This window comes from Gorilla gorilla, chromosome 2 (assembly GCF_029281585.2).
Source record: "Gorilla gorilla gorilla isolate KB3781 chromosome 2, NHGRI_mGorGor1-v2.1_pri, whole genome shotgun sequence".
Lineage (NCBI taxonomy): Eukaryota > Metazoa > Chordata > Mammalia > Primates > Hominidae > Gorilla > Gorilla gorilla.
Genome location: NC_086017.1, coordinates 42,461,527 through 42,475,361, shown reverse-complemented (window position 1 = coordinate 42,475,361; position 13,835 = coordinate 42,461,527). Strand labels below are relative to the sequence as shown.

At 44.4% G+C, this 13,835-nt stretch overlaps 1 long non-coding RNA gene across 2 annotated transcripts; it reads right to left on the bottom strand.

The window, feature by feature from the left end:
- Positions 1 to 4,247: 4,247 nt before the first annotated feature.
- LOC109026223 (uncharacterized) lies at positions 4,248 to 12,071 on the bottom strand. Of its 2 annotated transcripts, none has more exons than XR_002005184.3 (4): positions 11,713 to 12,071; positions 6,330 to 6,488; positions 5,804 to 6,002; positions 4,248 to 4,550 (listed from the first exon to the last, which is right to left on the bottom strand). It is a non-coding gene; the product is annotated as an uncharacterized lncRNA (long non-coding RNA). The 2 variants fall into 2 exon arrangements; XR_008678530.2 differs by lacking the exon at positions 11,713 to 12,071 and adding an exon at positions 9,297 to 9,387.
- Positions 12,072 to 13,835: the final 1,764 nt, after the last annotated feature.

The window sequence follows — 13,835 nt, the reverse complement described above, 5'->3', positions numbered from 1 at the left end:
TTTTTGAGATGGAGTTTTGCTCTTGCTGCCCAGGCTGGAGTGCAATGGTACGATCTCGGCTCACCGCAACCTCCGCCCCCTAGGTTCAGGCAATTCTCTTGCTTCAGCCTCCTGAGTAGCTGGGATTACAGGCATGCACCACCATGCCTGGCTAATTTTGTAGTTTTAGTAGAGATGGGGTTTCTCCATGTTGAGGCTGGTCTCGAACTACTGACCTCAGGTGATCTGCCCGCCTCAGCCTCCCAAAGTGCTGGGATTACAGGTGTGAGCCACCACGCCCAGCCCACTCTTTTGATTTATAAGACCTGGAGCAACCCACTTTATTTGATTTGGTAGCACTGTTTCCTACACATAGTTCATCCTAAATTCACCTGGTAATTGAGGTTGTCATTTGTGTTAGCTAATTGCCTTTATCCAAAGGAAAAATTAAACTTCTTATATCTCTTAAATATAGAGATATAGCAGGTAGTTTCAGCTTGGAAGCAGGTGCCTAGGCTGAGACAGGGAGATAGAAGGGTGCTATTGATGCAAGCAAGTGCCATCACTGGGGCTTCACCCAGGAAATAATTCAACTGGTGAGGTTAAACAATCTTTCACTGAGGCCGGGCGCAGTGGTTCATGCCTGTAATCCCAGCACTTTGGGAGGCCGAGGCGGGTGGATCGCCTGAGGTCAGGAGTTTGAGACCAGCCTGGCCAACATGGTAAAACCCCGTCTCTATTAAAAATACAAAAAATTATCTGGGCATGGTGATAGGTGCCTGTAATCCCAGCTACTCCGGAGGCTGAGGCAGGAGAATCCCATGAACCTGGGAGATGGAGGTTCCAGTGAGCCAAGATGGTGCCATTACACTCCAGGCTGGGCAACAAGAGAGAAACTTTGTCTCAAAAAAAGAAAATAATCTTTCATTGAACCAGAGCTGCTCCTTCCAGAGCAGGGCTAACTCCTAGGTGTGCCCAGAGTCAGCCCCTCCCTCCCTCCCTCTCTTACTTCCTTCCTTTTTTTCTTCCTTCCTTCCTTCCCTCTCTCTCTCTTCTCAGCCTCCCAAGTAGCTAGAACTACAAGCACAATCTACCACATCCGTCTATTAAAAACATTTTTTTTTGTAGACACAGGGTCTTGCTATGTTACCCAGGTTGGTCTCAAACTCCTGGCCTCAAGCAATTTTCCTGCCTCAGCCTCCCAAAGTGCCAGGATAACAGGTGGGAGCCACTGCACCCAGCCAATAACATCGTTTCATTCAACGTCATTTCATTATAATGTCGACAAGAAAAAAAATTGATTCCTGGCCAGGGCCACTGTCTGTGTGGAGTTTGCACATTCTCCCCATGTCTGCATGGGTTTCCCCCAGTACTCTGAGTTCCTCCTGAATCCCAAAGATGTGCACATTAGGTGAATTGGTGTATCTAAATGGTCACAGTCTGGTGAGTGTGCATGTGCACATGAGTGTGCCCTGTAATGGAATGGGTCTTGTCCAGGGCTGGTTCCTGCTTTGCCCCTGAACTGCTGGGATAAGCTCCTGCCACTGCAACCCTGTACTTGAATAAGCAGGTTGGAAAATGAATGGATAAATACAAATTATTATAAAATAAAAATGTGTAAAGTATCTGATAATCATACAAATGCAGCACAATAAACAATGTGGGACAAAAGCACTTTTTGAGCCCTCCCTATGTGTGATTGTTTATGAGCCCTATGGTCACAGGAGGTGCTCCTTACAATTTTCACTTTGCAAACATTGATTTCTTGATTTTATTTCACAGCCACTATAATCACCATCACTCAATGATTCCCCAAAAACTGGGTAAATGATTATCCTACTTATTTTTATTAATTTTTCTTAAATGTATGAATAACTCATATTTATTTCAATGTTAATAAGTGTTTATTTAGAAGTTCGCTGATGTTTTTGTGACCAGAAATATGCCATAGAAATTTAAGTCTTGTTTGTATCATCTAGCCTATGGTAGAGTTGGTTTTGTCATACATCATTTCACTTAAAACCTGTCGATTACATTGAGGACTTCCCATGTGTGCTACATCTGTGTGTGTATATATCCTAAAGGTATGTATCCTATTGGTTCTGTTTCTCTGGAGAACCCTGACTAGTACACTAAATGTGGTTCCCAGACCACCTCCACCAGGAGCAGTGTCTCCTGAAAGCTTCTTAGATATCTGGAAACTCAGGACCCACCCCAGACCTACTGGACCAGAATCCACTCTTTCAAGCTTGAGAAGCACCAATCACCTTCCTCACTGTTACATTAAATATGAGCCTTTAATAAAGTACTAATTATCCTGCAGCAGATAGTGACTCTGAGAAATAGTTCCTGTGCCCTTCATTAAATCTTTGACTTTCAAAGGAAGAGTCATTTCTACCCACCCCTTGCCAGCCCCAGAATCCTCATCAAGGAAGCAGGGAGAAGAAAAGCAAGGAAGCGTTTTTAAAGGGTTTGCTGATAAGACTTCAGGCAGCTGCCCTGACTGGCACCTGGGTATTACAAGGTAATGCTAAATATTAACACCTAAGAAGATTAGCACAGATTGCAGGAGGATTCTAATTGGGTTAAAGGTCACTTGCTTACACATCCCTTCCGTTTGAGGCAGCCTCGAACCGTGTGGGGGGAGGGGCCTCAGAGTGGACATGGCAAGGCAGGAGGCCAGGAGGAAGAGCCCAGGCAGAATTCTCGTGACCTCCTGTGGGGTGTGAGCTCTGCTTTCTCCCAGCCTTGGTGGGGACCAGTTATGGGGACTCTTCCAGAGAAGAAGGTGGATAAACATGGGAAGGGCTTCTTGAGGCTCCAGGTTTTGAGCTAGAACAAGAGGTTACTTGGCAGAGAAAATTATTCAGTAAGAGATAAGAAGAAAAAGAGTAAACTTAAAATAGATGCAAGAGATTGCTAAAGAGAAGAAAAAAGTCAAGATGGAGAAAAAAAGAAGAAAAACTTCTGCACTCCTGCAACCATATAATATTATCTATTTTTTTCACTGGGATCATTTTTTTTGTTTGAGATTTAAACACCGTTGCCTCCAACTTCTGATTCCTTGGAAGTCTGAAGCTCTCCCAAAGATTTTTTTCAGGTTGCCAGGAGCTTATGTTCTCATGGTCCCATCAGGTTTACAGTCTACATGCCTTTCTAATGCTTGAAATTAGAAATCTATGAAATCTCATGCAGCGAAGGTTCCAGGCACAATGCATAATTGAATGCACACAATGATTCTGCCCGGGAGAAATGATATCCTAATTATTTTACAGATAAGAAAGGAAATGGTGGCTAAGAGAAGTGAAGAAATCAAGCCAAGGCAATATAGCCCATAGACCGGATCTGGAATCCAGTCCATCTGATGCGTGGTAGTCGGATATATTGGTGGCCACCAGCGTCCCACGCCTCCTGGTGTTTGTACCCTGTGTGCTTCCTTCCTCTCGACTCTGGGCTGGGCCTGTGACTTGCTTTAGCCAATGGAATGCCATCACAGTTCAAGGTCTAAGCTCTTGGGAGCCCCAAGCTGCCTTGTAAGAAGGCAGACTACCCCGCTGGAGAGAACACACCAGCACTCAGATGACAGTGTGAGCAAAGCCCCAGACACATGACCTCAATTTAAGGGGTCTCATTTGTCCTTGGTCTTTCCAGTGATCCTAGTTGAGACTTCAGATGTGTTGGGCGTTAAGCTGCAGCAGACAGCATATGGAATAGATATGATGGAGCTGTGCCCTGTTCAAATTCCTGACCCATAGAATTTTGAAAAATAGTACAGTCCTTGTTGTTTTAAACCACTGTGTTTTGGGTAGTTTGTTATGTGGCCATAGCTTAAAAAGACACACACTGCTGTCCTGTGGCTGAGGAGAACGAGATAATGATGGGCTCAAGCAGTCCCTGAACAAGGGGAAGAGAGCAGGGTTAAGAGAGGGTTAAGCAGGATTGTGCGGGTGGACTGCAAGGGTGGAGAGAGGAAAAGATAAAGGGTATAATTATGCAGTCCTCTAGCAGGAGAAACAAGAACTAACAGAATTTTTAACCTTAGGTCAAATACGTTTGTCAGGCAGCATTTCTGGCCCAGTGCAAATCCTCATAACAGAATTAATGAGTATGACTCTTAGCACTAGATCAAAAAGAGAATTAATGAATGGAAAAGGGAAAGGCAAGACACAGAACTGTCTATTTTAATTTCGACAAGAAGATAATAGACCAAACTGTTTACAGTGGCTCTTTCTAGGTGGCAGGATTACAAATAATACTTTATTCCTTTGTATTCTCTTCTAGTTTTTCCACATTTTCTACAATCACCTTTTTAAAAATTTAATCTTTTCAAATTTTCTTTTTTTTCATAGTCACTTCTTTATTTTTGATACAAATGTATATGACACATGTCTTGACAATCAGCCCACCCACCACCACACAGGTAGGGTCTGGTTCCCCAGGGAAGAGGTGGGACAGGGAGAGGAGCTGGTGGGTGCTGCCATCTGCTTCTCCAGCCTTCCCAGGCTGCAGCCAGGTTCCCAGGTCTCCAGAGGGTGGGAACGCAGCAGGTGCAGGTAGCAAATTTTCAATATCTAAGAAATATAAGTACATGGATTTTAAAAACTGTCATACGGGCCAGGCATGGTGTTGGGCGTTAAGATGCAGAAGACAGCAGCTTTGGGAATTTGGGAGGCCAAGGTGGGCGGATCACTTTGAGTCCAAGAGTTCAAGACCAGCCAGGGCAACATGGCAAGACCCCATCTCTACAAATGTGGCAAGATCCCATCTCTACAAAAGATACAAAAAATTAGCTGTGAGTGGTGGCAGGTGCCTGAAGTCCCAGCTACTCAAGGAGGCTGAAGTGGGAGGATCGCTTGCCTCAGCCCGGGAGGCAGAGGTTGCAGTGAGCCGAGATTGTGCCACTGCACTCCAGCCTAAGAGACAGAGCGAGACCCTGTCTCAAAAACAAAACAAAACAAACTGTCATACGTACACATGCCACAGAATGGCACTAACCCTCTGCCCTATCTTTCCTCTTCCCATCTTGTACCCTACAGGCAACTCCTTAAAACTAATTCTGGTTTCAGTTCTTTAAGCGGTTAGGTCCACATGTCTAAAAATATTCTTGTAGTTCTATTAATTGGTTTATTGACCAGAGGCATCTATTTGTTCCCTGATACAAAATTCTTACTTTTTTTTTTTTTTTTTTTTTTTGAGATGGAGTTTCACTCTTGTTGCCCATGCTGGAGTGCAATGGTATGATCTCGGCTCACTGCAAGCTCTGCCTCCCAGGTTCAAGCGATTTTCTTGCCTCAGCCTCCTGAGTAGCTGGGATTATAGGCACCTGCCACCATGCCCAGCTAATTTTTGTATATTTAGTAGAGACGGGGTTTTGTCATGTTGGCCAGGCAGGTCTTGAACCCCTGACCTCAGATGATCCACCCGCCTTGGCCTCCCAAAGTGCTGGGATTACAGGTGAGAGTCATGGTGCCTGGTCAAAATTTTTACTATTTTAATCAACATGTTTATTACCTACTATGTACAAGCACCTTCAGGTACTGGTGAGAGGGTAGAGAATAACAGAGAGAGTTTTTGCCATTTCAGGGCATATATTCCAATAAAGGGAGGTGGTTCACTAAACACAAATAAATAAATAAGATAATATCCAATAAGAAAAAGGACGATGGAGAAAAAATAGTGGGTATGGGACAGCATGGTTGAGTGTATTTTTCCAAAATTGGCTGCAAAGGATCTCCCACATGCTCATCTAGCATATTGCCACTCACCTACCAAAAGGTAGATTTTATTTTCCTTACCCTTGAATCTGGGTGTGTTGGTGACTTACTTGTAACAAAGAGAACACAACAGAAGCAATGCTGCCTGACTTCCAAGGCTAGGACATGCAGCGGTGGTGAAGCTCCCCTCCTTTGCTGGAATAGTTCTTGAAACTCCCCAGTGCTGACCAGGCATAGTGGCTCATGCCTATAATTTCAGCACTTTGGAGTCTGAGGTGGGCGGATCGCTTGAGCTCACGAGTTTGAGACCTGCATGGACAACATGGCAAAACCCAGTTTCTAGACTAGTCATATGATGGAATACCACACTGCAATAAAAAGAATAAACTACTGAGGTAGCAGCAATAGAAATAATTTTCATTATGTTTGGTGAAAAAAGACAAACACAAGAAAATATACTTTTTGATTTATCTGAAGATCAAGAACAGGCAAAACAGATCAATGGTGATAGAAGTTAGAATGGGGATTATTTCTAGGAAGAGGTGGATTGATGGGGAAGGAGCATGAGGAAATGTTTTGGGGTGCTGGTGATGTTCTATGTCTCCATCTGAGTGATAGCTGCTCTAGTATACACACCTGTAAAGAGTCAGTGAGTGTGAGTGGTGGCAGGTGCCTGAAGTCCCAGCTACTCAAGGACTTGAAGTGCACTTGAAGTCAGTGCACTTCAAGCATTCATTGTATGTGCAGTTGGCCCTCTGTATCCATGGGTTCAACCATCCATGTTATTCCTAAATGCTGAAATTCAAGAAACAGAGTTTACATTATTTTGCAAATATTACTCCTGGCTGAGTCAAGTGGGATGACAGAAGTACATTTCCTTCACAACAGGGCCAATCAATGTCATGACCTCTGTAATCACTTGAATATTCTTTTTTTTTTTTTTTTTTTTTTTTTTTTTGAGATGGTGTCTTGCTCTGTAGCCCAGGCTGGAGTGCAGTGGTATCATCTCGGCTCACTGCAAGCTCCACCTCCTGGGTTCACGCCATTTTCCTGCCTTAGCCTCCTGAGTAGCTGGGACTACAGGCGCCTGCCACCATGCCCGGCTAATTTTTTTGTATTTTTAGTAGAGATGGGGTTTCACTGTGTTAGCCAGGATGGTCTCGATCTCCTGACCTTGTGATCCGCCCGCCTCGGCCTCTCAAAGTGCTGGGATTGAGGTGTGAGCCATTGCGCTGGGCCACTTTTTTTTTTTTTTTTTAAGACAGAGTCTTGCTGTGTCATGCAGGCTGGAGTGCAGTGGTGCCATCTCAGCTCACTGCAGCCTCCACCTCCCGGGTTCAAGTGATTCTTCTACTTCAGACTCTTGAGTGGCTGGGATTACAGCATGCACCACCACACCCCGCTAATTTTTTGTATTTTTAGAAGAGACGGGGTTTCACTATGTTGGTCAGGCTGGTCTCTAACTCCTGGGCTTAAGCAATCCTCCCACCTCAGCCTCCCTAGTAGCTGGGGCTACAGGTGTATGCCACCACACATGGCTAATTTTTGTATTTTTCGTAGAAACGGGGTTTCGTCATGTTTCCCAGGCTGGTCTTGAACTCCTGGCCTCAAGCAGTCCTCCTACTGTGGCCTCCCAAAGTGTATTATTTTCTATTGCTCAAAATTTATTCCATGCTTCTTGAAAGCATTCTTGTGGGAGCTCACTGAGGTTTTGATCAAATGTGAACTGGATGTGTTTAGGCTGCTTAAATAGCTGATATCTTAGAGTCTCTTTTCATAGTTCTCCTCGGGAAGTTTCACTGTTTCTGATATACTACATCTTTCCTCTGTAGAAAGAGGAGACAGAATTTCTAAGACTTCTCATGATGATAATGTTATGCTAGTATAAATCTTGTTCCTTTATTGGTGATCTTTTTGGTTCCTTTATTGTTTCTTACTCTCCCCTTCAGCTTTGCACTGTAAAATTTATTTTACATGAGAGAGGAATAACCTCTCTTGTTTAAGCTACTGCTAATTTTTCTTCCTGTTTTATGTACCTGACCCTAATTGTAACAATTATAATTTGGCTTCTGCCTCTCAGCTTGGGATCCTTCTCCACCGCAGCCATTGCCTGCATTTTTTCTGAGTTGCTTCCCTTTTTCTGTTTCATCTGGAGAAATTCCACCGGGCTTTTAAAATATCTTCCATGTCTTCTTCACATGGTCAATCTTCCCTCTAGTTTTTCGAACACATGGAAAACAGTTAGAGTAGTGGTTTGAATGTGCTTGTCTGCTGAATCTAACATCTGTAACAATGGTTATCTGCTACACTAACTGGTTTCTCTTATCAGGGTTTCCTGCAATTACTCTCAAAGGGCTAGATCGTCTTCAGTTGGGTTTCCCAAGAGGCAGACCTGAACAAAAGGATGTGAGTTGGGGCTGATGCCAGAAAGAATTGGTAGAGGAGAGCCTGATGGGCCTGACCAAGGCTTCTCTAACTTCAGACTCCTGAAGTTAGAGAAAGCTCTTAGATAAAACTTCTCAGGTGCTTGCTGTAGAAAGTGGTTGATGTTTTTGGAAATATAAGTACGGCTGTGACAATGTCTGCAAAATACATCCTATATCTAAGAGTCCAAATCCCCATTTAATAAATAAGGAAAGAACTAGCCAATCTCATAAAAGCGCTTTGCCCTTGGCCAGGCGCGGTGGCTCACGCCTGTAATCCCAGCACTTTGGGAGGCTGAGGTGGGTGAATCACCTGGGGTCAGGAGTTCAAGACCAGCCTGACCAACATAGAGAAACCCCATCTCTACTAAAAATGCAAAATTAGCCAGGCGTGGTGGCGCATGCCTGTAATCCCAGCTACTCAGAGGCTGAGGCAGGAGAATCGCTTTAACCCAGGAGGCGGAGGTTGCGGTGAGCCGAGATCGCGCCCTTGCACTCCAGCCTGGGCAACAAGAGCAAAACTCCGTCTCAAAAAAAAAAAAAAAAAAGCACTTTGCCCTTTCCAGTGTGGGTTTTATTGACTCAGTCTCACCCAGTGGACTGTTTCTCCTGAAGGTTTATTTTTGCTCCAAGGCAGTCCACCAAACCTCGTGGTTCTTCCAAATGTAGGAAAAGATAGTTTATCTTATGTGTAGTCAGCTGATGAAGGAGGTACCCTTTCAGGCTCCTGAGAACTAGAAGAGCATATCCTCCCTTCTGGCGGGGAAGCCAGCTGTCTAGCCATTCTATCTTCTGTGTCATGATGTAATTTAATATCTAAAAACAACCCAAGTCCAGAGTCTGATGGCCTGGCCAAGTCTGGTCCATTTGTGCTCTCTCAGAGAGGCTTGTCAAGGGCTTACATGTGTGTCCAAAAGAAATGGTAGATAATAGCCAAAAATTGCAAATGACTTAGCCTCTTTGAAATTCAGTTCCTTTATCAGAAAAGCAAACAGGGTGTGGGGGGAGATAATCTCCAGGGTTTCTACAAGCTTGAGGTCTCTGATTCTATATGGTGGCAGATCTGGCCTGCAACTCCACAGCCAAGGGGAGTCATCTCTGTATGTCACAGATTTCCACTGAAGACCACTGGTAGGAGATGGTCCCTTACAACTCAGTCCCAGACTTTTGGCCTTCTTACCTTTTGACTCTGTAATCTCACATCTGAGAGTACATCCCAACTAAATACTCAGATGCCAAGTGGTCAGTACAAAAGTGTTCACCACAGTTACCGTAAATGGAAATTTACAGAAGAATCACCAAATGATTTATGGAACATCCAGCTGATTAAATATGATTCGGACAATAGCAATATTTCAAAGAATGTTCAGTGGCATACAGAATTAATTATACAGCCTATTATACACCATATGAAAAACAGGATACGGGCCAGGCATGCGGTGGCTCATGCTTGTAATCCCAGCACTTTCGGAGGCTGAGGCAGGCGGGTCACCTGAGGTCAGGAGTTCAAGACCAACCTGGCTACATGGTGAAACCCCATCTCTACTAAAAATACAAAAATTAGCTGGGTGCAGTGGTGCATGCCTGTAACCCCAGCTCTTCGCAGGGGCTGAGGCAGGAGAATCGCTTGAACCCAGGAGATAGAGGTTGCAGTGAGCCAGGAGCCAGGATCATGCCACTGCACTCCAGCCTGGGCGACAAGTGCAAAACTCCATCTCAAAAAACAAAAACAAAACCAAAAAAAACAGGAAATAAAACCATATGCTGTATGTAGAAAGATCCAACTGGTTCCAGTATACAATTATATTATAAAAGAGCTGAAATTTATATATTTAAACTTTTATATATATATGTTTATCAAAGATCATAAGATGGAATTCTAGTTTTCCCCTTTATCTTTTTCTGTATTTTCTACATTTTCTACAAATACCAGAAATATGTCTTATTTTTATAAACAGGAAAAAAAAAACAAGTGTTTTTTCTTTTCAGAAGAATTAAAACAGTACATATTTGGGCCTTCATATTTGTCTGCGGGAGTTCTAATATGGGCACCAGGCACTATTCTGGACATCTTTTACTCACTGGATTTAATTGTCATGGCTATCATAGGTAATTAGCATTGCTACTTGCATTGTCTAGATATAATGATGGAGTCCGAGCCCTATTCTTTCCTGTATCTCACAAATGCTGCTGTCTCAGTTTTTGAGTGTCAGTGGTGTCATCTTCTGCCCAGACTTGTGCTGACACTAAAGAGAGAGGGTGATCTCATTTACTCTTAGTGCTGCTGGAGTTGGGGGATGGGAATTGCAAATGATGAGGCCTTTAATTCCACATTGTGCTTGCTCCACAGCTAGTACGTACAGCTGGATTTTCTGCTACTTTATTAAAGGCAAACAGACTTTGCAAGGCAAAAATGGTTTTCCAAATGACCATACTGTATGTCTTAAGTGAGGAATACATGGTTCATTGATGAACCCAAATTTGACCCTTGTAGCAGATGCTGTCAGTGCCCCACCCATATGTTCTTTGCCTACCTGGAGGACTTCCTATGTCTCTCTGTTCTAGCACACTCCCTGTCCTTGGAGTAGGAGTTGATCAGTCCACTTCAGAGTAGTTCAGAAGTGTCAGGTAGTTAATGTTCCAGGAGCAGCTCTCAATCACTGAGGGATGGGCATTGGAATATAAATACCTCAACTCTGTCACCCCACAGTGGGAGACTTTTGAGGCATGTTCCAGTAGACTCTCAGCAGGATTAAAACCCATTTGCCAGCCAGGCACAGTGGCTTATGCCTGTAATCCCAGCACTTTGGAAAGCCGAGGTGGGCGGATCACTTGAGGTGGAGTTCAAGACCAGCCTGACCAACATGGCGAAACACCATCTCTACTAAAAATTCAGAAATTAGCTGGGCATGGCGGCACACGCCTGTAATCCCAGGTACTCAGGAGGCTGAGGCAGGAGAATCACTTGAACCAGGGAGGGCAGAGGCTGCAGTGAGCCGAGATCGTGCCACTGCACTCCAGCCTGGGCAACAGAGCAAGACTTAGTCTCAAAAAGAACAACAACAACAAGAACAAAATTTGCCTACAGCAGAAGTATTCTTATTAATATATGCTTTATTAGCTTTCCTTCCTTCCTTGTCTCCCCTACCCACTCTCTCACTTTGGTCTTGAATAAACTATTTGCCCCCAAATCCTTGCTTCAAGGTCTGCTTTGGGGAAATACAAACTAAGAGAACCTCATTCCTTATGTATCTGACAGTACTCAAAGGGTATCACTTTTACCTCCAAAAAATCAAGGTGAAATTAGGGGACATTAAGTTTATTTCGATAAATGAAGACCATGAAGCTGGAAGGTGTCCTAAATTCCAATGGTCTGAAACTTTCTAAGTTGAGTATTTTTAGCACCAGTTTTTAAAACCCTCAGTGCAAGTAAGCAGCGAATCATTTCATGTCTCTACAAAGAAAAAACTCTTTCTGGACACTGGCCGGAAAAGAAAAGACAAGAACCCACTTCATTTCTCTAAAGGGTTGAAGATATTTCCCCCTAGGCCAGCAAGAGCTTTTAAATTATTGTGCCCTAAAAATAGTATTCTCACCTGAATGGGTTATAAAAACTGAAATGATGGGTTATTTTCATCCACCTCCAGAGCAGCTGCTCAGGAACTCCGAATGTGAGTGGAGATTATGCAATGACTTGGTACTGTCTTTGTCTTGCCAAAGCAAATCATTGTTCTCCTGTGACTAGCTTTTGAGGTAACGCAATAGGACATTTCAGGACCTGTGCCAGGAGGGAAAGAAACGGGTGAAGAGTGGGAAAGACAAAGAGAGGATCCGAAGGTCTGGAAGGATGTAAGATGAACAAGTCTAGAGAGCTAATGTATAATGTGAGGATATAGTTAATAAAATTGTGTTGTATTAGGGATTTTTGTTAAACAAGTAGATTTTGGCAGCTCTTGTTACAAAACAGAAGTATCTGTGAGATGACAGATACGTTCATCTGCTTCACTGAAGCAACCATTTTACTATTAATATATGTATCCCATAACATCATGCTGTAAACTTCAAATATACACAGTAAAATTAATTCAGGCCAGTTGCAGTGGGATTAAGCCTGTAATCCCAGCACTTTGGGAGGCTGAGGCAGGCGGATCCCTTGAAGCCAGAAGTTCGAGACCAGCCTGGGCAATACAGAGAGATCCCCGTCTCTACAGAAAGAAAAAAAAAAAATTAGCCGGCAGTGGTGGCATGCACTTGCGGCCCCAGCTATTCAAGGAGGCTGAGGTGGGAGAATCGCTTGAACCCGAGAGGCGGAGAATACCGTGAGCAGAGACTGCGCCACTGCATTCCAGCCTGGGCCACAGAGAGAGACTCTGTCTAAAAAACAAAACAAAACAAAATAAAAACAAGCACACACAAAAACAGATAAACTGATAAAATGGTAACTTTCTTTTTCTAAACACAATAGGTGGCCGGGCAGCGCACTCAGGGGCAGCTGGAAGCAGTGGAGGGGTGACCTGGTGGGGAGGCATAGGTCCCACAGCCCCAAGCCCCGACGAGAGTGCCTGGGGCTCGTCCCTCGAGGCTGCCTCGGGCGCCAGCGAAGGCCTTGGCGAAGGCTGACCCCAACGAGACACGGGCGGGACAGAGAACAGTCATTCTGGCCTGAGCCAGGGAACTGTGTGTGGAGACCATTGCAAAAGATGCCTACTGCTGTGCTCAACAGGTAAACAGGAAAACCCTCCAGAGGAGAGATTTGGATAATGCAATAGAAGCTGTGGATGAATCTGCTTTTTTGGAAGGTACTTCGGGTCGATTGCTCAGCAGTGCAGGTTCCCGGCCTTCATCTGCATCCTTCAGCTCGCCCCTCTCCGCAGGCTTCAGCGTTGAGAAGAACAGTCTTGGCACTTGCATACATACTCTTCCTGTTCTACCCTCACTCACACCGGTATAAGCCTCGATCTCAACCGTTGGCTTTTCCCTACAAGATCTTCCACAACGTGTGTCCGTCTTCCAGTCAGGCCTGGATGCAGCCGCTGCTGCTTGGAGCAGAGATGAAGAAAGTGTTCTGCTTAAGTGGCTTACCGCACGATGAGGACCAGAATAAAGGTCTTTGATCAGAAAAGGAAGGGAAGGGAGGGAGGGGAGGGAAGGGGAGGTGTGGGGAGGAGAGGAGAGAGGAGGGGAGGGGAGGGGAGGGGAGGGGAGGGGAAGTTAAATGGTAGCATATGAACACAAAGAAGGAAACAACAGACACTGGGGTCTACTTGATGGGGGGGCATGGAGAGAGAAAAGATAACTATTGGGTACTGGGCTTAATACCTGAATGATGAAATGATCTGCACACAAACCCCCATGACACATGTTTACCTATGTAACAAACCTTCACATGTACCCTCAAACAAAAGTTAAAAAAAAAAAAAAGAAAAAAGAAAATCTGGAAGGAACTAGGGCTTTGTGGGGCCCTAAGAATAGGGCCTCCAGGATTGTCCCAGTTTATGCCTGTCATCCTGGTGTAGCTATTAATAACCTCTTTCACTCTCAAAAGTGCCTTGGTTTGGAATAAATTATGTGGTCACTCAACCAGTTTAAGGAGGCAATTGACTTGCTTAGCACCGTCTTTATGTCTCCCTATGGGGTAGCTTTTACTGTCCGTTGTTTGCCCAACTCTGAGCACATCCATCTATCACTCAACCTTCTATTCCTGGTGTCTTGCAAATGA